Source organism: Ptychodera flava, unplaced genomic scaffold (assembly GCF_041260155.1).
Source record: "Ptychodera flava strain L36383 unplaced genomic scaffold, AS_Pfla_20210202 Scaffold_90__1_contigs__length_430918_pilon, whole genome shotgun sequence".
In the NCBI taxonomy this organism is placed as follows: Eukaryota; Metazoa; Hemichordata; class Enteropneusta; family Ptychoderidae; genus Ptychodera; species Ptychodera flava.
The window spans coordinates 367043-390257 of NW_027248412.1; the positions used below are offsets into that span (position 1 = coordinate 367043).

Sequence of the window (23215 nt, forward strand, 5' to 3'; positions counted from 1 at the left end):
TTACAAAGCAATTAGCGTCGGTCAATTTTGTTACAAAATGGTGCAAACCAGTTTGCTTGTTTGCTTCGAGCGATGTAATTCTATCCGCGGTTTAGTATTAATGGAAGCTATTTTGTATTTTTGACTGATAAAAATGTATGTGTTATAGTTCGTCTTGTCGTGCTACGGAGAGTCTACGCTTACTCCGCCCTCCCTCTGAGTTTCGTGTTTTTTTACACAAAGCAGACCTAATGAATGTTTGTACCGGCAAAGTCTCAACGACTGTAAATATGAGCTTGTATACTCGCACTCATCGTGTACCGGTGTCCTCAGACATAATAATAACGAACTAAAGTTACCTTCATTGAAAACCAAATGATGTCGCATTGTACTATTGCATGGGAATAGACACGGTATTCACTTACGTTGTTCTGTAGTCTATTGACGCTTTGTAGTGCAACAGTAATTTGGTCGTCTTCTCTTTACCCTCCTGTGCTGCATAGTGCAATGGTGTATTGCCATCCTGCAGAAAAAGTGCATAATATATAGTTTAATAATACAGCAGGATATACTTAAGCAATATATGCCCCTCCCAGGCCATAATGGATGATAATGTCCAAGGTGAAGCCGAGTACATTATACTGTGCAAAGCTTGCTCGATTCTATGGGCCGGGAGGGGATACATCATTGCTATTAGTTTATAGTTTTGGCAATGATAATGAATTTGTAGATGAAGAAAACGGATATAAAACGTAGATGAAGAAAACGGATATAAAACAAAATTTTAAGCCCGTGAATATCATCGGGCATGATCGGCCCTGAATCTGTATCCTGTACACATTAAAAACACTCCACACTGTACTGTACATGCACGTCTAATACAAAAAATGAGAAGTAAATGATTTGGAAATAAAAAGGGATGTGTTTTTGAAGGAAATGAAAAGTAATTAATGTCTGCCGTCCATATTGAACGTTCAAAAAGCTAAAACATGTAATACGCTAGGCATAAAGAAAATATGATGCGACCACCCATTACAACTTACACCCGTGTTAGGCTTCTAAATCGGGTTTACTGGGGTTGGAAGTTAATGCAATACACAAACAATACAATCAAAGTTACATAATCCATGTACACATTCAGCCATGTATTTTTATCTTCAATACTCTGTCCTAATTTGACATATGCAATATACTAACCTATATTGACATTAGTTTCTGACCAACGTATACACAAAAACTTGGCCCGTTTGCAAAAGCACATAATCTTATGTGATGAGATGTTTTGCGAAACTGTGAATAACTATATTGGATGAACGGCCGTACTTCACGCATTTTAGAGATGAGCTTATTCATATTATTGTCTATGCGAAAAAAACGGGGGTGGTTATGCGATAACAAAGGCGATGACTCAGTTAGTCAAATGAAACTAAACTTTTCGGACACCTAATTGTTATCCAAGCGTACACTTGTCGGTTGGGTGTGTGACCGTATGTAGATCGCCCATATTCTCCTTGAAACTAGTCAAAACAATTCTGCAGCAATGATGGTGTCTCCTCGTGCACGTCCTTGTTGGACAATTGACGGTGTGTATTTGGGAAACGCCACGGCAACAGTCCGCTAACCAAGGGAGTATCAGCAGTACGCAGTACATTGCATACTTTCTGAGAATGAACCCCGTGTTTCTAGAGCTACCAGGGCTGTGTGAACCGGTTATATCTATGGGCCTCCCATCATCATACCAACACTTCTACTCCATTTGAATCTATTTTCAATACATGTGGGAGAAACCACTATTTATTAACCATTAATACTAGAAACCTATTCAGTGTGTTCGTAATATATTTTTTTATAATGAACAAATTCTGGAAGACTGGTTATTGAGTAACGTACTATCGCATGCAGTTCCGAATCAGCGCGACACACAGATATATATATATATATATATATATATATATATATATATATATATATATATATATATATATATATATATATATATATATATATATATATATATATATATATATATATATATATATATATACAGTTATACTCATGGATTCTAGACAAATGGTCGATGCGAAAACTTTCGATGATTTTTCTTTCTCATATTGAGGTCGAAAAATGAACAAGTTAAGTCAGCTTACAATTATTATAAACCTTGTGCGCGCCGGCCGGTGACTAGTCGACACGATTGGGCCGAACAAAAATACAGTGCTTTTTCCGATAACCCGATATAACCCTACTCTATTTTTACATGTCAACCCTGAACATTTTAGAGCTACGTAAACAAACAAGTAAAAAAAGAAAGGAAAAACCCATAAAATCACGCGTTCGTTACTTGGCATTTCATTTTTGCTTATACGAGGATGACTTTTACATCCCCCCTTTTATATGTATGATACATTTTTTCTGGAAATGTTGTGGCCAGAGTTTGATTACCCCGAACCCCTGAGAAATGCATATTTAAAAATAAAAATATTTTGGAAAAAAATTCCTGCCCACCTATAGCTACCTACCCATCGTGGAAATACTGCAAATATCGTAGATTGGAGGTTACATATTTAACTATGGTAGAGTTCGAGTTCCGACATTCAAATAAAAGGCGGCCCACAAACTCTGATCAAAGCTCATGAAGTGCTAGTGCAACACGGTCTCGTCCCGTATATCAGGGTACTTACAAACAATAATATTTTGCCACTCCATTTATTTAAGTTACGGTAATCGATCCCATGGCCTAGGAGTGGCACGTGTAAAACAGTGTGTATCTTTGCGTCAGAGGCGGAATAAACTAGGAGTTATATCAATTTATCCAGGAAATCTTCATCCAGACTGCTATGTGAGTACGCACATAGAGCCAGTCGACGTTAGGGACACAAGAAACTCGAAGAGCAAAGAAACAGTGGTTTTGAACACAATCAATGTACCCAGTACTTAACCAATAATGTCTGTAACTCCGTACATGAAAATATTCGTAACTTGACGCACTTTGAAGATAGCTCGTAACAAGGAACAATGGGAAGCACGCGGGACGTGTAGACCCATAACGGCCACTCGTGTAGTTGGTGCACAGTGAAGATTTTTCAGATCAACAACTTTGACGGACAATGACTGACCTTTCCTACCGTAATTTTTACCTCTTTCAATTAAGCACAAGATTTTCGTATGGACTATTGGTGCGTCGTTACGGTCGTTACGTGGTGGCAAATCCTAGTCGTATTGATGACTGCTGCGTAAACAGTCACTGAATAAACTTTGCACGCATTTACGGGCACTAATATTTTTTTCGTTTTTAATCGAAAACCGTCCGTATACACGTATAACGGTGACAAAAACAACAAAAGGAATTTGGCGTACATTGTTACTAAATTACTTTGACCAAGAAAACTGAGTTCCAACACCCAAATGCGAACGGTAATCATACAGAACTTCGCAGGTTTCTGACTTATGCCAACCGACCGGATCTCAGTTGACCGTGTCGGGCCCGACGTCTACCCTTTCAGCGTCAACTCAACCTTTCAGTCTGGACAACTTTACCTCACAAACCGGGAATATACTAAATTTACCTTGAGAACGCCTGCTTGCTCTTCTTGTAAACAATATGTAAAATGGGTTATTCCTGCTGAGAAATACGACAGCAAATATTGCAATGTGAATTTCTTACCATCTTCCTCGCAATGATTTTGCATTTGTGTGTCTATTTTATTACAGCCACTGCACCATTTCTGACGATTATTACTAGCAAAGAATCAGTTCACACTCATCGTGGGAACACATTGCAAAGACATTCACAAAATGTTCATCACGGGAAAGATTACAGTAATCCCCGTTTCAAATATGTTGGAGAGGTATTAGGGTTGTTTATCTTGAAAAATCCAAAGCTACAGGCTCTAAATACAAGATGCTTTTTCTTGTGAACAACTTCCCGACAATTTACAATCACACTCCAGTCTGTACATGACGGTTGTACCCGAACATGTGCTGCCGCCAATGGAGAGTCAAAAGACTTCAAATCAAAAGTCAAAAAAGTATAGAAAAAATATCAATATCCAAACATGTAAAAAAGTAATTTTGATAGGGTCAATTTATTGTATATAATAAAAATTCTCCAGGCCACTCGAACAGCGTAAGATAATGATCTCACTGGTTCATATACTACATTCATACGGTAGGGTAAAAATTGGAACTCAGATCGTTATATACTGCTTCCGCCAAGCGAGTCCGCTTAACTAAAGACGGCAAAATGACCATATTTATTATTGCTTGTCTCTGTAAATTTTGCCGACTATTCGTCAGTAGTTGTCAAATTTCTTGAGTTTGTCCGAAAACTATTTCAGTGAATCACTATGACGCAAATTTCAAGACACATATAATACGGGCGCAGGATAAAAAATAAGTTACAGACAAACGAGGAAGAACGTAAGAGTCTATTAATATGCGAATTAAATGAATCCTAGGTTAATTTGAAAGTTAAAAAAGGTAATGTTGTGCCCTGGTTGGGAAAGCAAAGTTGATTAAGATTTAAAAAAGATAATATTAGAGCAATTTAGTAAAAAACAAGCTCAAAAAAACGTATAGAGAAGAACGACATCATAGCGATCTTCAGACATTTCATCATGTTTCACTCTGAATGTCAACATTTGATGCTAATCTATGGCAACCCAATATCGCCCGTTCCTGTGTTGCATTAAGGATATTACTATTATTTGCACTTCGTCAGACAAATGACATCGTTTGTTTCTGTTACTGCACAAATGGCACTCATACTGATATAAAACAGCTACAGGCGATGTTGAATGATAAGCTCTGAATTCAACTAGAATTGGCAATCGATATATGATAGCAACATTAAATCAATATCTTTCAAAGAGGGTTTAGAGACTTCAATATATAAATGTACGTCCAACAATGCAAGTAACATAAATTTTGCAGCGTGTTGCATAAAAGAAACTAACTTACTTTTTTCCTTGGACCGGGATTGCGAATAAAAAACGTAAAATTTTGTTTTTGTTTTTTGTTGATTTTAATGTGTTGCGGTGAAAAAATATACACCTTAGCAGTGAGACACATGTCATAGCCAAATAAATTAAATCAGTTTGTAGTTGTATTTTGTTTGTTGACTCTCTTGGTGCAAAAATGCTTTCTTCCCTCTAAACCCTTTTTTAAAACGGAGCTGGGCAGCATAGGCAATTACATTTTCCGTCCTCTGCCCTAATAATATGAGGGCGAAGTACAGGACACCCCAATTGTCTATCCTGAAGAGGTTGGTATATGTGTTAACATCTAGCTTCTTTAATGGATGGATCTCCAAGTTAACTCAACCTACAATCACAGCGGCATCTATATCATTTAGCGCAATTGTATTATTGGCTCTATTGTTCAGTTGAAAAAGAAACTGGAATTCCACGAGCAACTGACTTAAACCAGCGATGGTACTGGACTTGACACCAGAGTGTTCTCGTAAGTATGTATGCCACTGCTAGGATCCTTCCAGAAAGCAGCTTCATTTACATCGCAACACTACAAGACACCGACCACGGTCAGCGTGTGACATAGAATTACCATTTCCTACAAGCGCCACATTCATCGTGCGAAGTCCAACTCCGCAAATAGATGTAAAATACAGCTCTGAAAGCCTATATTCAGAGTAGAAAACCTAACCATTATTTACGGAAATCATGTGTACACGTTCAACAAATATTTTAGTGAGCCTTGGTAATTACAGGGCAGTGGGTTGGGGGAATTCCGCGCACACCTGTACAGTAAAATGTGACCCTCCCTATTCTCCTGTCTAAAATGTTACCCTCAACCTTGTTCGGCATTCTAAAACGTGACCCAACTCAAAACACTACAGTATTCTCCCCGGCATACTGAAACAGTATCAGCTAATTTACATAACAATTGGTTCAATTGAGATCCCGCACAAGGTGCATAGTAAGTGCGGCTACCCACAATTCCCCTTGATTTGTTCACTCAGACATTTTTTGCTAAAGGCTTTTTCAATTTTTCAGTTTCTTAACAGTTTTTAACTTATATAATTAAGTTCAGGATTATTTGTTAAAACTTTGTTCCAAAATTATTGATTATGTTTAAAATCCAAGAGTAATTGGATGAGAAGTCGATGTTTGGAGGTGCTAAAATTGCACACTTGTCAACATAAGTTATCAGCAACTAAGATGGTCTAATCATACCACCTCTCAGACATGCAAATTTCCTTTGTTACAAACATTTAAAAAAATCAATACCCTTTCTTTTGCCAACACAGATGCAATTTATTCCCTCAGCTTCCTTGAAAATATTGTGTATATGGCTGTCTAAAATCTATGTCAACAAAATTACAAAATTGCTATCTCCTCCGCGGAAAAGTGGTTGATCTTCTCATTATTCACAGTGAGAAATCAGACAATTATGATTATCAGAACTATGTTGCCAGAATTTTGAAATATGGACCGAGCTGTTCTGTGTACAGAAGAAAATTTGCTTCAGTTCAGTGAGTGATCTCCGTGTTTACAGATCATGGAAAATGTGGGTAGCCTCACTTACTATGGCCGTGAGTGATCGGAGGCTGGATCGACTTGGCCTGGCGTGGCGGAGACACTGGTGCGACTTGGAACCGGTGGCAATCGACAACCCGGTTATTTCTTTGTCTGGCGAGTCGGATCGGGGTGCACGTTCGGCTGGTAATTCCACAACAATATCTTCGCATTTATATACAATTGATAATTGATATACACTTTCCCACCTGTTGCATATGCCTTGTCTCTTGTCTTCATTCAGTTCTAACTATTCAAGGTGGTTAACACTTTTCACTGCGTAATTAATTTTTATACGTGCATTCTGTGCGTAGTTTTCTATGGGTATATGGCCTTATAAATATTGATTTACATGCATGGCTATATCTTTGTAATTATTAGAGTATTCGGGACAATTTTTTCAGTGAGTATTGCAATATGACAGAGCATCATAAAAATGCACAAAAGGTCATGTGACACGCCTTGAAGATCACGTGATCATGGCGGCCATATTGGATTTTACAAAAAAAAATCAAAAAATGTTGCATTTTTTGTTATTTCAATATATAAATGTATTTTTCTCAGCGTAACACTTTAAAAATTACCACTTACGTTTTATCAACTCAAATTCAGTAGGAGGAACACATACGCGAAAACATATACCACGTAAATGAGATTAATATGCATATTTATTACAAGTTCATCTTCGAACAACAGGTATCATCTGACATTCAAAAGAGAGCTATGTTCTATTTAAGCTTATATACTGGTAGCCAGTCCGATGTGTAATTGTCATTGATAGATTGATGTCGTACAACATCCACAGGATACCCCATCAACGTTTGTGATGTCAGTCACCGGTCATTTGTCGCACTTTGTCGCATGCTCAGATTGCCTACCTTCCTGTCAGTGTCTTGCTTGCGATCTCTGTGTTTGCTCAACTGGTTTGGGAACATATTCAAGTTCTGGTATTAGAGTTGCAATTTGAAATTTGACTTCCGCCATCTCGTCGAGTTCAGTTTCAAGATCAGTGACAATTCCACTATTAGTGTCTAGAAAAACATGCTCAAGGGCTTTGTCGGTGTTAAACTGTGCCCGCATCGCCATTTTTAAATACCCTCTGAGAGAAAAACAACAACCGATCACACGATCCTTACAAATCACGGCCGAGAAATGACCGAATATGGCGGCATTTGTTTACAAATTTGGCGCGCATGCTCATTTAGGTTTGACCTCTACCTCGTTACTACGCTAGGCTTGAGGAAATAGTCAACAAACATGATGTAGATCAAACAAAGCCAACGTATATCGAACGCATATAAACGCGTACGTTCTTGGCGCGTTTACGCGCCTCCCGCAGTCTGGCCGTTGGCGCAGAATGCGCCCTCCCGCGGTGAAAGTGTTAATGTAGGATACCACTGCATCTTCTTTACTTGTGAAACATGTGGATAATGTGTACGTGTTTTGTTGGCGATTTCCTATTCAGGAAATATCACACGGACTATCAGAGTTTTGGCCACAAAATAAGCTTCTGTCAAAGATGACCCTCCCGCAAGGTATGTTATAAAATGTGACCCTCCCAATTTAAAAGTTTTCTAAAAAGTCACCCTCCCAAATTCCCCGGCCCACCCCTCTTTAATTACTGAAGGCTCCCTTATATCTGCAGGGAGTGCCGCTTCACAAAGCCAATGGATCAGGCGGCCACAAATGAGAACGAACCTTCAACACGAGAACGAACTTGAGATAAGGCAGAATTCAAGTGAGAAATAATGTCAAAGACTGAGATTCCCTCGTGTGGGGGCGCTCTATGATCTACACATGTGCTTGCAGTTTATGCGAGTTTCTTTCAAAAGTAGAATCTCTAATGCATTCTGGTTACGCTTTGTACAGTGCAATGACATCTCCCTCAGTGTTCTGTCAGCTTATTTCCGCACTGTCATCAGACGATGTAAATCCTCCGCATATAACTTTGATGATTCATATTCCATTCCCTGTAGTTGGTTACTGTAAACCCATCAACAAAACAAACAAACAAAAACAAAACAAAACAAAACAAAACGAAACTAAAATCAAAAGACATAACAGTCACCGTCACTTTATTGTCGTATGAGACATTGATGAAGCGTTATTACTGCAATAGACTGATTCTTATCTTGCCCCTTGCAATTTATCACAGGAATGCTAGCAGTCTAAGTATACTGTTTCACATACATTTAGTAAACAACTGAACTCTAAGTCTCAAGCCAGAGAGGTGGTTAGATACAGGTATTAGGGTCATTGTTATAAGCTGACTCGAGCTCTCTAAGGACCAAGGCTGCCAACAGTTTTACCGTTCCTCAACTTTGGAACATTAAGGGCCATTTCAAGATTTTGTCCTTTAATATTGCGAAAGTCTAGATTATTAGACTTCTTTTCGAATCACCCTAATATAACCGAACGGTACCGTACTTACCTTTCATTTATTTATTTATTTATTTATTTATTTATTTATTTATTTATTTATTTATTATTTATTTATTTATTTATTTATTTATTTATTCTATTTATGTTATTATTTAATCAACCTAAACAATAAAATGCATTCTTTAGACTGTCAACAGTCCCTTGTGTCTTTTCTCTCAATGACACGCGGCTTGATCCATATATAGGTCCTCAGCTCAGCAGTACAGTGTTACTGCAGGGACGACCTCGACAGTCTACCAATCCTTCTGGATATTGAATTTAACTATATCGTTAAAAGAAAACGTGACATTAAGACGAGCAATCCTGAGAAATGATTAAGAGTAAGAAAATACATAAAAATAGAGAAAAGTATCTTGAAGTAGTACATTTACACAGAAGTCTATGTCCATTACTAAGCTAATTGCGAGCGGTAGAAACGTCGGTAAATCGCTCAATACTTCTCTTTTTCTCTGACTTAATTGTGGTTTTCACTGGATTTAATAGTTCGATGTGCCAACAAACAATCAAAACTATATGCACGAAGTGTACTTTATTTACACCATTATGCTGTGATAGTGCAAACTGTTTAAGTTAAGTAAACAGGTGTTTTTTAAAAAGCAGCGGCGTCGGTCAATTTTGTTACAAATGGTGCAAACCAGTTTGCTTGTTTGCTTCGAGCGATGTAATTCTATCCGCAGTTTAGTATTAATGGAAGCTATTTTGTATTTTTGACTGATAAAAATGTGATGTGTTTATAGTTCGTCTTGTCGTGCTACGGAGAGTCTACGCTTACTCCGCCCTCCCTCTGAGTTTCGTGTTTTTTTACACAAAGCAGACCTAATGAATGTTTGTACCGGCAAAGTCTCAACGACTGTAAATATGAGCTTGTATACTCGCACTCATCGTGTACCGGTGTCCTCAGACATAATAATAACGAACTAAAGTTACCTTCATTGAAAACCAAATGATGTCGCATTGTACTATTGCATGGGATAGACACGGTATTCACTTACGTTGTTCTGTAAGTCTATTGACGCTTTGTAGTGCAACAGTAATTTGGTCGTCTTCTCTTTACCCTCCTGTGCTGCATAGTGCAATGGTGTATTGCCATCCTGCAGAAAAAGTGCATAATATATAGTTTAATAATACAGCAGGATATACTTAAGCAATAATATGCCCCCTCCCAGGCCATAATGGATGATAATGTCCAAGGTGAAGCCGAGTACATTATACTGTGCAAAGCTTGCTCGATTCTATGGGCCGGGAGGGGATACATCATTGCTATTAGTTTATAGTTTTGGCAATGATAATGAATTTGTAGATGAAGAAAACGGATATAAATCAAATTTTTAAGCCCGTGAATATCATCGGGCATGATCGGCCCTGAATCTGTATACTATACACATTTACAAACACTCCACACTGTACTGTACACGCACGTCTAATACAAAAAATGAGAAGTAAATGATTTGGAAATAAAAAGGATGTGTTTTTGAAGGAAATGAAAAGTAATTTAATGTCTGCCGTCCATATCGAACGTTCAAAAAGCTAAAACATGTAATACGCTAGGCATAAAGAAAATATGATGCGACCACCCCATTACAACTTACACCCGTGTTAGGCTTCTAAATCGGGTTTACTGGGGTTGGAAGTTAATGCAATACACAAACAATACAATCAAAGGTTACATAATCCATGTACACATTCAGCCATGTATTTTCATCTTCAATACTCTGTCCTAATTTGACGGATGTAATATACTAACCTATATTGACATTAGTTCGACAAACTATGTACAAAAACTTGGCCCGTTCGCAAAAGACATAACTTATGTGATGAGATTTTTGCGAAACTGTGAATAAATTATTGGATGAACGGTCGTACTTCACGCATTGGGGAGATGAGCTTATTCATGTTGTTGTCTCTGCGAAAAAAGGGGATGTTTAGGCGATAACAAAAAAAGGCGATGACACAGTTAGTCAAATAAAAGTAAACTTTTCGGACACTTTATTTTTATCTATGCGTACACTTGTCGGTTCGGTGTGCGATCGTATGCAGATCGCCCATATTCTCCTTGAAACTAGTCAAAACAATTCTGCAAAAATGATGGTGTCTCCTCGTGCACGTCCTTGTTGGACAGTTGACGGTGTGTATTTGGGTAACGGACGGCAACAGTCCGCTAACCAAAGGAGTATCAGCAGTACGCAGTACATTGCATACTTTCTGAGAATGAACCCCGTGTTTCCAGAGCTACCAGGGCTGTGTGAACCGGTTATATCTATGGGCCTTCCATCATCATACCAACACTTCTACTCCATTTGAACTATTTTCAATACATGTGGGAGAAACCACTATTTATTAACCATTAATACTAGAAACCTATTCAGTGTGTTCGTAATATATTTTTTTAAATGAACAAATTCTGGAAGACAGGTTATTGAGTAACATACTATCGCATGCAGTTCCCAATCAGCGCGACACACACACACACACACACACACACAACACACACACACACACACACACACACACACACACACACACACACACACACACACACACACACACACACACACACAACACACATATATATATATATATATATATATATATATATATATATATATATATATATATATAAATATATATATATATATAAATATATATATATAAATATATATATATATTATATATATATATATATATATATATATATATATATATATATATATATATATATATATACAGTTATACTTATGGATTCTAGAGAAATGGTCGATAAAATAAACTTTCGATGAATTTTCTTTCTCATATTGAGGTCGAAAAATGAACAAGTTAAGTCAGCTTACAATTATTGTAAACCTTGTGCGCGCCGGCCGGTGACTAGTCGACACGATTGGACAGAACAAAAATATAGTGCTTTTCCGATAACCCGATATAACCCTACTCTATTTTTACATGTCAACCCTGAACATTTTAGAGCTACGTAAACAAACAAGTAAAAAAAGAAAGGAAAAACCCATAAAATCACGCGTTCGTTACTTGGCATTTCATTTTTGCTTATACGAGGATGACTTTTACATCCCCCCTTTTATATGTATGATACATTTTTTCTGGAAATGTTGTGGAAAGTGTTTGATCACCCCGAACCCCTGAGAAATGCATATTTAAAAATAAAAATATTTTGGAAAAAAATTCCTGCCCACCTATAGCTACCTACCAATCGTGGAAATACTGCAAATATCGTAGATCGAAGTAGGGTTACATATTTAACTATGGTGAGTTCGAGTTCCGACATTCAAATCAAAAGACGGCCAATACACTTTGATCACAACTCATGCAGTGCTAGTGCAACACGGTCTCATCCCGTATATATCAAGGTACTTGCAAACAATAGTATTTTGTCATTCCATTTATTTGAAGGTATGGTAATCGATCCCAGGGCCTAGGAGTGACACATGTAAAACAGCGTGTATCTTTGCGTCAGAGGAGGAATAAACTATGAGTGTATCAATTTATCCAGGAAATCTTCATCCAGACTGCTATGTGAGTACGCATATAGAGCCAGTCGACGTAAGGTACACAAGAAACATGGGAAACAAACAAGCAGTGGTTTTGAACACAATCAATGTACCCGGTACTTCACCAATAATGTCTGTAACTCCGTACATGAAAATATTCGTAACTTGACGCACTTTGAACATAGCTCGAACAAGAAACAATGGAAAGCACGCGGGACGTGTAGACCCATAACGGCCACTCGTGTAGTTGGTGCACAGTGAAGATTTTTCAGATTGACAAATTTGATGGATGGTGGACTGACCTTTCCTACCGTAATTTTACCTCCTTCAATTTAGCACAAAGTTTTCGTATGGACTATTGATGCGTGAGTACAGTCCCTACGTGGAGGCAAATCCTAGTCGCAGTAATCGTATTGATTACTGCTGCGTAAACAGTCACTGAATAAACTTTGCATGCATTTACGGGCACTGAATTTTTTTTTTTCGTTTTTAATCGAAAACCGTCCGTATGCGCCTATGACGGTGACAAAAACAACAAAAGGAATCTGGCGTACATTGTTACTGAATTACTTTGACAAAGAAAATTGAGTTCAACACCTAAATGCCGAACGGTAATTATACAGAACTTCGCAGGTTTCTGGACTAAAGCCAAACCGACCGGATCGCAGTTGACTGTGTCGGGCCCGACGTCTACCCTTTCAGCGTCAACTCAACCTTTCAGTCTGGACAACTTACCTCACAAACCGGGAATATACTAAATTTACCTTGAGAAACGCCTGCTTGCTCTTCTTGTAAACAATGTGTAAAATGGGTTATTCCTGCTGAGAAATACGACAGCAAATATTGCAATGTGAATTTCTTACCATCTTCCTCGCAATGATTTTGCATCTGTGTGTCTATTTATCACGGCCACTGGACCATTTCTGACGATTATTACTAACAAAGAATCAGTTCACACTCATCGTGGGAACACATTGCAAAGACGTTCACAAAATGTTCATCTCGGGAAAGATTACAGTAATCCCCGTTTCAAATATGTTGGAAAGGTATTATGGGTTGTTTATCTTGAAAAATCCAAAGTTACAGGCGCTAAATATAAGATGCTTTTTCTTGTGAACAACTTCCCGACAAATTTACAATCACACTCCAGTCTGTACATGACGGTTGTACCCGAACATGTGCTGCCGCCAATGGAGAGTCAAAAGACTTCAAATCAAAAGTAAAAAAGTATAGAAAAATATCAATATCCAAACAATGTAAAAAACGTAATTTTGATAGGGTCAATTTATTGTATATAATAAAAATTCTCCGGGCCACTCAGAACAGCGTAGGATAATGATCTCACTGGTTCATATACTACATTTATACGGTAGGGTAAAAATTGGAACACAGACCGTTATATACTGCTTCCGCCAAGCGAGTCCGCTTAACTAAAGACGGCAAAATGACCGTATTTATTATTGCTAGTCTCTGTAAATTTTGCCGACTATTCGTCAGTAGTTGTCAAATTTCTTAAGTTTGTCCGAAAACTATTTCAGTGAATCACAATGACGCAAATTTCAAGACACCTGAAATACGGGCGCAATATCGATATCAGGATAAAAAAAATAAGTTACAGACAATCGAGGAAGAACGTAAGAGTCTATTAATATGCAAATTAAATGAATCCTAGGTTAATTTGAAAGTAAAAAAAGTAATGTTGTGCCCTGGTTGGGAAAGCAAAGATAATAAAGATTTTAAAAAAATAATATTAGAGCAATTTAGTAAAATAAAAGCTCAGAAAAACGTATAGAGAAGAACGACATCATAGCGATCTTCAGACATTTCATCATGTGTCAGTCTGAATGGTCAACATTTGATGCTAATCTATGGCAAGTGTCTCATTTTTGAACAACTCCGACAGAGATGAATCAGTCGCGATTTAGTTTCATCGCCCCGACCAGACCGGAAATAATGCAGCTCAACATCAGTATTTTTTACGACTGTATTCTTTTCATCTTTGATAACTGGTATTTTAAATATAGGCACACATCCCATTTGATGAACAAAATAAGTTAGTTTAGTTTGCTCAACATCAAACTATAAACGTTCCAGAAACGAGCACTTGGGCATTTAGTTAGATTACTTGTTGTGTCTCGGAGATTGTCGCTGCGTTTACACCTGTCGAATGTCTATCTATGCCTACCCTACTCAAGTTGCAGATTTGGTACTTTGAGATGACCTCAAAAGACGAACGATTGAGAGTGTGCGTGTACACGCTTCTCAAAGTGTTTGTATATATATATATATATATATATATATATATATATATATATATATATATATATATATATATATATATATATATATATATATATATATATATATATATATATATATATATATATAACTAGAAACGTGATATTGAAATAAGACAGGTTCCCCAGTGTTGTGTAGCGTGGAAATTTAAAGTAGAAAGTTGTCTCAGCAAACGGTTCCTTAAAACAACTCTTTCGAGAGAATAACCAGTGTAAATCTGAGGTCTCATTCTAGGAAAAAAAGGCCAACAGGACGGCGCACGTCAAACCAACTTGAACTGATCCGTTAGCTCAGTTGGTCGAGCATCCGAACTAAATTCGGGGGATATGGTTCTAAGTCCTCCATGGGTCATTTTTCAAGCCCCCAAAATTTGCTGTGCAGAGACACTCAGATGAAGTTGTGTGTTTTTTCAATTTAGTTTCTACATATATAAAACATATAACTCAAGACATTTTTGACGCAGCAAGGTGCAATGAGGCGGGGTTAAGAGAAACTGCATGGTCGTACATCTTAATTATCTGCATAGACCTCCCCCCATCGTTCGCTAATGCCGCTCTATCCTCAACAATATGATGATGTACAGTAAGTGAGGCTACCACAATGCTCCTGATCTGTACACACGGAGATCACTCACTGAGCTGAAGCAAATTTCTTCTGTACACAGAAAAAACTCAGTCAATATTCAAATTCTGGCAACATAGTTTTAATGATCATTATTTTCTGATTTTTCACTGTGAATAATGAGAGATCAACCCCTTTTCCGCGGAGGAGATAGCAATTTTGTAATTTTGTCGACATAGATTTTTGACAGCCATACACAATATTTTGTTGGCAAAAGAAAGGGTATTGATTTTTTTAAATGTTCGTAACAAAGGAATTTGCATGTCTGACAGGTGGTATGATGAGACCGCCTTAGTTGCTGATAGCTTTATCTTGACAAGTGTGTAATTTTTAGCACCTCGAAACATCAACTTCTCATTCAATATACTCTTGAATTGTAAACAAATCAATAATTTTGGAACATAGTCTTGACAAATAATCCTGAACTGAAATTGTAAATTAAAAATTGTTAATATACTGATAAAGTTGAAAAAGCCTTTAGCAAAAAATGTCTGAGTGAACAAATCAAGGGGCATTGTGGGTAGCCTCACTTACCTTGTGATGCGCCCTCAAAGGTATTTCTAGGCTCACAGAGCCAACCGGGGCTATAGCGTAGTGAATTTTTGTACGCTTTAAATATCGTGCTTTAAATATCGTGTTTTATTCACTTTTCGAGCTCTGCTGTAGGTGTAGCTTACAAACCTCATTATTTAATTTACCGAGAGAGGATAAGCGAAATTTTGATCGATCCCCTTCGTCTCCATCTGCACGGCATCGACCGATACGGCCGAGTTGAATTAAATAAGTTAAATTTAGTTCGACGTTATTTTAAGTTCTTGATCAGAACAGAAATCTCATGCAGAAAGCCTTGAATAGTAAAACATTTTGACAAGATTGTACGCTATCCTTATGCCTGTCATCTTCGGTCTGAATCTCGGGGACAGCTAGGGGCACTGTAGCCGTCTCTGTGCATATTGCATGGAGGTTTTTTTACATTGTCAAGCACCGGTCATCCTTCATTGGTTAGTTTACATGCATCTCCTTGCATTTCAGCTAGTGTTGACACTTTCACGTTCACATCGTGTATGTGTCCACAAGTGAAAATTCTATCTTACGAAGCATGCATGTTCACACCTATTTCAGGGCATTGTCTACTAATTCCACAACTTTTTGATGTCGATGTGCCATTTTAATTGATTTTCTCTACGCAATAAGCTTTTCTATAAAATTTTCAGAGATATTCCATCAGTTACTAAAGCACCAACATTTGTTGCAAATGGAACTTAAGGTAGCTACATACCTTATAGACACTTTCAGATTTATACACTTTCTAAGTTATAAAAGTCCCAAGCCCAAATAAAGTATATATTTTCTAAAAGCCCTGTTGTTGGGAAAGCGACTGTACATAGTATATCATCCTTATTTTTATAATAGTCACGTGACAAGCGTTTTGCTGAACCTTTAACAAAATCAGTTGTTCCTCCCTTTTGCAAACACGCTGTACAATTTTCCGGTCATACTTTGTGCATTGACAGGCCTTGGTAATAACCTTTAAATCCGTGTCTTGGATTTCATTTATATGCCTTGCTTTTTAGCACTATTAAAGGTGTTAGACTTAGGTGCTTTGTAAGGAATTGTAATTGTCGCACCATGTAATTTGAATAGAGACTCAGAGAAAAATCGCACATAAGGATTTGAAGGGTATTGCCAAGCCGATAGTGTTCCAGGAAATAAAAAAATTATTGGTTTTTGAGTGTCCCAAAGCTTCATTTCGAATCTACAAGAAACCAAAGCAAATACACACAATGGCTGCCGCTATTCGTCAAGGATTCGATGACCCGATATAGTTTTGAACGACTTTTGGGACATGTAGACAGAACGGCGCCACTCTTACTCTTTAAGATGGTAAGCCAAAGAAGAGGTGAGTTTAGGCCGCGCTCAAAAACCAGAAATGAACTGAAAATGCTCACGTGTTTCATTATATATTGAAGTTATGTGTAAATTTGAACCTTTGCCAACATGTTTGCAACTTCATTGAAATCATTATGATCAACATAATGAACAATAATCACCGCCTATTAATTCTAAAAGGTCATGAAGTATACAAATATATAATTAGCTGAAATATGGGTGATTATGGCTTTGCTATAATCATTGTTAACGTCTGGAGGGACACGGGGACAAGGGTTTAGAGCCTTGACATGTATGGGTCACCATGCGCCACCTACACCTACCACTGGCTGGATGCCCTTGAGACGTAACCTTATCTACCAACTGCCCTCATTTACCGTAATCTAAACAACTTGCGTCACCCTTTCCACGTCATTATCCATACGCATATCAGTGTGATCAAAGCTATAGATCGTCCATTTCAACTTCTGCCACGCTCAAGTTCACACCACAAAATTCACCATGCGAAAAACGAAGAAAAGCAGGGGCCGCTCCGGGCGGCACCCGTACATCGACGAGGTCAAAGAGACGCCAAGCGAACCTCGACAAACCATAGGACCCTCGTTTTTCTCGAGGGTCTATGGACAAACACCTACTCCAGTCAGTACCGACGGAAACCACACCAACCAACCCTGCCGGCGTCGTGCCGACAACCGCCACAGCGGCAGCTGACCCAGGCATGTCAGACCATGTCGCCAAACTAGTAGAATTAAACCAGCATTGCAAGGGCCATTGATACAATCCGACGCGAACTACGGCAGCCAACTACCAACACCACGGCACCGGCGCCTATCCCGACGCCCAACCTGCAAGTCCAGCCAACTGATACAGTCGTTGGTGCACTATCACCCGCTTCAGTCATCGTCGCAGGACCGACAACGCTCGCCGCTCCGTCCAGCTCCGTGCTTACTCAAGCCCACCCAAGTAATCATCTCGCTAATCACGTTAATGGATACCAACCCGCCATTACAGCTGCCCCACCCAACTTGACCACCAGTGGTGGCGCTGTGCACATCCGGGACCACCCACCGATGGCGGCGCACCTCATAACAACAACCCGGGCAATATGGCTGCGCCCTACGTTCAACCCGCCCGGCCAGCTGGCCACAACGCACCGCCATGGCGCCCACCACCTAGAGCCGGGCCAACGGGCAAATCTTCTGCAGCAATACCCCCAGCCGACCTGCTACTGCCATATGTCGACCAATCAACACTCAACGCCTTGGCTAACCTCGGTAAGTTCATCGAATTTGGTGACTTGCACCCTGATGCCCTAGCTCCCAACTCAACCCAGGCTACCAAGACACAAGTAGCTTTCGATCCAGACAACCTTGGCGTAGCCACATTCACAACCGAGGTGAAGCGGAAAACCATCGACGACTTTGACACCTGGTTACAGTGCTTCCTCGTCTTTTTCTCATATCGAACATTCTACTACCCACATTTGGCGATCCCCATGGCCACCTACCTTCGTTTCCTCGCCCTGCACGACCACCCGCACAAACAAGCCACAGCCAGCCTCATCCACAACCTCACCCATGTTTGTTTTTGTTTGTTTTGTTTGTTTGTTTTACACTTTTAATGAGCGTCCGAGTTACTCAAATGAGTAATTTTCACCGGGCTCGATAATTAACAAGTCAAAAAAACTGGGAAAAATAAATGAATAAGATTACAGCGGAATGTTCTTTGTTATATATTCTTTCAGAAGCACCTTGAAATTTCCAATAGTCGAAGCTAATCTAATATCATTTGGCAGTGAATTCCATAATTTAGTTACACGATAATGAAAACTCCGTTGTCCAATATGGTGCCAACATCGGCTTCATTAGGAACTGCACACTGCACTAAACTCGCAACGCCAGTCAGCAACGATCGACCCGGATGCCGTCTCCACCGCCATAACAAACGAACTGCACCTCGGCCACACAATTGGCCCATTCGCCGTGCCACCTCTGCCATGGAATGGCAAGAGAATGGAAAAAGATGTACCCAATATGAGTTGCCGGTTCAATTTGGGGGCATAGCTTCTGCAATGGCGCCTCCACAACCACTGCCGAAGCCGGCTTACCTGACTGGCTCATAAAGACACTGGGCAGATGGAGGAGTGACGCGTATCAGATCTACATCAAGACACCATGGGAGACCCTCTACGTAGTACCGAAGGTACTCGCGACTGGCTAACAATTTGACGTAGGACTCGGTTCTCGTTGGACAATGCCAACAATGGAATGGTGCTGCGTGAACTATAGAGACATGAAACGTTAAGAACAATGAACATATACTATAAGACATCTCCCAGTGGTGCATGGTCACCACGGGGGGGGGGGGGCTGTGTTACTGCCGCACCGCAGTCATGCATGCCTGCGGTTTGGCCATAATTTGGGGGGTACTGTCATGGGTCTGCTGCGGGCGACCGGTAACACGTTGCCCGATGCACGGTACCCAGAGCCCGGTACCGCCATCCAGGCTGCCATGACGCCTCGTCGCCCCCGCCATGGCAGTACATGCATAACCCCGGATTTCGGCCAAACACTTGTCTCCGTGTCGTTCCTTTGCGTTAATGGGTGATTATGGCTTTGCTATAATCATTGTTAACGTCTGGAGGGACACGGGGAAAAGGGTTTAGACCTTGACATGTATGGGTCACCATGCGCCACCTACTCCTACCACTGGCTGGATGCACTTGAGACGTAACCTTATCTACCAACTGCCCTCATTTACCGTTATCTAAACAACTTGCGTCACCCTTTCCACGTCATTATCCATGCGCATATCAGTGTGATCAAAGCTATAGATCGTCCATTTCAACTTCTGCCACGCTCAAGTTCACACCACAAAATTCCCGCCCACCCTCCGCAAAAAAAAAGCCTCGCTGCAGGGTAGCAGCTCACAATAAAAGATACTGTATGTCTCTATATCGCTTGCTTTACACAATAAAGTTCCAGGGGGTACTGTCATGGGTCTGCCGCGGGCGACCGGTAACACGTTGCCCGATGCACGGTACCCAGAGCCCAGTACCGCCATCCAGGCCGCCATGACGCCTCGTCGCCCCCGCCATGGCAGTACATGCATAACCCCGGATTTCGGCCAAACACTTGTCTCCGTGTCGTTCCTTTGCGTTAAAAAGTATTAAAGTTATTTGACTGCTCTTATTGTATCACCATTTTATACAGCAAGTGTAATTACCGTTGGCCAAGTCCTTCAAGCCATATATGCTGAGCTGTGAAAGCTCATTAGATTGTTTTAACCTAGTACCTGGTATAATCATCAATGTACATAGCATGTTTTGCTAACTTTGATCAAGGATATATCCCTAATAAGCAAAGTTCTTTAAATATGTAAATTAGGAATTGGCTTAAGTAAAAATGCTTAATGATTGTCAATAATGTTGTATCATTGTATATGCAATATGTGTAGCAATTTTGTCAACTTTGGTCAAGTCGATTCAAATATATATCTCTAATTAGGAAAATTCATATAATATGCAGATTAGGAATTTGCTGAAGAGAAAACTGCTTAATGACTTTCAATAATATTGTATTATAGTGTCTTTAATGTACATCAGCAAGTTTCATCAATTTTGATCAAGTCAATTCAGATAAATATCCCTAATTATGAAAATTCATTTAATATTCTATTAGGAATTGGCTGAAGTAAAAATGTTTTTGACTTTTCAAAAATGATATATCACAGTATCTGTGATGTATAAGCAAGTTTCAACAACTACAATCAAGTTAATTCAGAATATATCCCTAATTGGGGAAGTTTATTAAATATGCAAATTCGGAATCGGCTGACAGTAAAAATGGTTAATGACTTTCAAAAATTTTGTGTCATAGTAGCTTTCAATACATGTAGCAAATTTCATCAACTTTGGTCCAGTCATTTAAATATATATCTCTAATTAACAAAGTTCATAAATATGTAAACTAGGAATTGGCTGAAGTTAAAGAGGCAGGGGGGCCTATAAATACCCCCTATCTCCCTGGGGATTCATTATCCAACATGAGTGGCACATGTAACACGTCAACGAATGCTCCCGAAAATCTGGAGCTTTCAACAACCATGGTGTAAATTAAAGCACTGTTCCAACATATCATGTTTTGTGAATACTTGTGGCATCACCTTGTTGGCGAAATTCTCTCATTTTTTCCATTTTAAGTTGATTTTTTATGCCAAAACTGCTTCGATGCTGTGTTCGAAGCGTCCAACGAACAATAGATGAAAGCATTCAAACAGCTGCCAATCACGAGGGGACGCGCAAAGGTGCAAACGATCAAACATTTGTTGTGTACATCGATCGATTACGATGTCAACAATGAATAAACGATTCTTACCACTGAACAAAATACTTGACCAACGGTTACTGAACACGCGCCTCAATGAATTCAGACACAAACGGACTACTTCATGGTTTCAAGCAGATTGCCTCTCCCTGGTTGATATGTGTACCTGTAGGCCTATGAATGGGTGGTGTGTTTTGTTGACCTGCAGTACGATATTTTACGATAGATCGCTTTTGGAAGTATGTTGTGGCCATAGCCCTGCGTACGATGACGTGTATTCCCGGCGTTATACGGCCTCCCACCACAGCTCTGCTGATTACCATGGAGAAAACCGGCAACATGCGGATCCAATTTGGACGGAGCACGAAAAACTACTTTCTAACTGTTTTCCGCCGAAATCAACTCGATTCCGATCTACATGTATGCAGCCTACCCAAACCACTCAACCGCTCACAGACTGCCGAAAAAATGCTCTCGTGACGTCCAAAACCGTTGTTTGCTGGCGATGCATGGTCAATGGCCCATGCAGTGGACGGCCATTGGATACGTTCAGCCACGATTACATGTAATGCCCATGAGCTGCATTATTTCTGTCGGGTCGGGGCGATGAAACTAAATCGGATTGATTCATCTCTGTCAGATTTGACCAAAAGAGACACTTGACATAGATTATAGCATCAAATGTTGACCGTTCAGACATGATACACGATAATAAGAGGGTCTGAAGATCGCCGTGATGTCGTTCTTCTCTATACGTTTTTCTGAGCTTGTTTTTACTAAATTGCTCTAATATTATGATGCGTTTTTTTTGAAATCTTAATCAACTTTTCTTTCCAAAGCAGGACACAACATCACCTTTTTACTTTCATAGTAACTTAGGATTCATTAAATTCGCAAATTAATAGACTCTTATGTTCTTCCTCGATTGTCTGTGACTGATTTTGCCGTTATATTTTAGAGGCGAACGCTATTGTTGAGGAATATATCGCTAAACAAACAACCAGATCAAATAGAACTTTGAAATAATGATACACTGTTACCGATCTTCGTGCAAAATTATTTGAATAAAGTCGAACGCCATATGAGTGGTGGGTCACCCTCTCTGCGAACAGATCGCGGCCATCTTAGCATAATTTGTTCTGCTACATTTTGAAGTATTGCAGTGGCATTGTATGACCAGGACACCATAAAATGGCATAGCATTATTTGATTTAGTGACTGTAACGTTAAAGTGGGAGAAAGATAAATGAAGTTGTTGAAGTATTACGATTCCGATATCCATATCGAGTACCGAGTCACATTTACTTACCAGATCCTTAGCATTGACATCTGCACCATGTTTAATCAGCAATTCAGCGACGTCTGCATGACCTCTTCCAGAAGCCGCATGCAATGCTGTGGAATTGCCCTACAAAAATGTAAACAATGTTAAAATTGCTATTCACCAATAAGAACTAAATCCTGTCGGCATGGTATGAGGCATATACCGAAAAAGTCTGACAATGTTATTGAAATCAAAAAAGTCACAGTAATCAAGGAGTATGGTTTCATTGTGATGGGAAATTAAGGATGAACGATCGGAAAAAGGGAAAAGTAATGTCAATTTTTTCAAATGTTTTTTTTTTGA

At 39.3% G+C, this 23215-nt stretch overlaps 1 long non-coding RNA gene across 1 annotated transcript; it reads right to left on the reverse strand.

The window, feature by feature from the left end:
• Positions 1-233: 233 nt before the first annotated feature.
• LOC139129088 (uncharacterized) lies at positions 234-22989 on the reverse strand. The gene is made up of 3 exons (XR_011551500.1): positions 22898-22989; positions 9947-10045; positions 234-502 (listed from the first exon to the last, which is right to left on the reverse strand). It is a non-coding gene; the product is annotated as an uncharacterized lncRNA (long non-coding RNA).
• Between the last annotated feature and the right edge of the window lie 226 nt (positions 22990-23215).